The sequence below is a fragment of the Hippopotamus amphibius genome, chromosome 1 (genome assembly GCF_030028045.1).
Source record: "Hippopotamus amphibius kiboko isolate mHipAmp2 chromosome 1, mHipAmp2.hap2, whole genome shotgun sequence".
NCBI classification, from domain to species: domain Eukaryota; kingdom Metazoa; phylum Chordata; class Mammalia; order Artiodactyla; family Hippopotamidae; genus Hippopotamus; species Hippopotamus amphibius.
In genome coordinates this window covers 4,434,211-4,434,742 of record NC_080186.1, presented here as the reverse complement: position 1 = coordinate 4,434,742, position 532 = coordinate 4,434,211, and positions in this window count along the sequence as shown.

Genomic DNA, 532 nt, shown 5'->3' with positions numbered 1-532 from the left:
CTCTCAAAAAAAAAGAAAGGGATATTTAACTTAGAACAAGAACCCTTAGTCACTGATTTTGTGGTTCTTGAAAATCAGTTCTTTTGATTTGTTTCCAGGACAGGTAGGCATGACGATGAAAAAATTCTCCAATTCTAGGGTTGATTTTATTTTGTAAAGAAAGGTGGTTCTGTTGTTCCTGTGTGTCCCCCAGTAGGCCTTGGGGCCAGGAGCCAGTGTACCCTCTGAGACCCCAACGTAGAACTGAGGATGGAGCCGGGTCAGTTGAACTGGCCCTTCCGGTGCCTTGGAGTGTGACTTTTGAGAAATCATCTCTGGAAGTGGCTGGCCGGAGAGCATGTGGGGGTGGTGAGGCCCCGGCTGAGCCCAGGGTGCCCGCTGCCGCTACAGGATCCCTGTGACGGACGGGTCCTCACCCTGCCAGACACTCCGGTTTCTGCCCGACAGACGGCTGGGGATGCAGTGACGTGGAACAGTGATTTTTAAATCATCTGGTAGTTGTTTCCCTTAGGTTTGGTTGAGGCTTTGTATT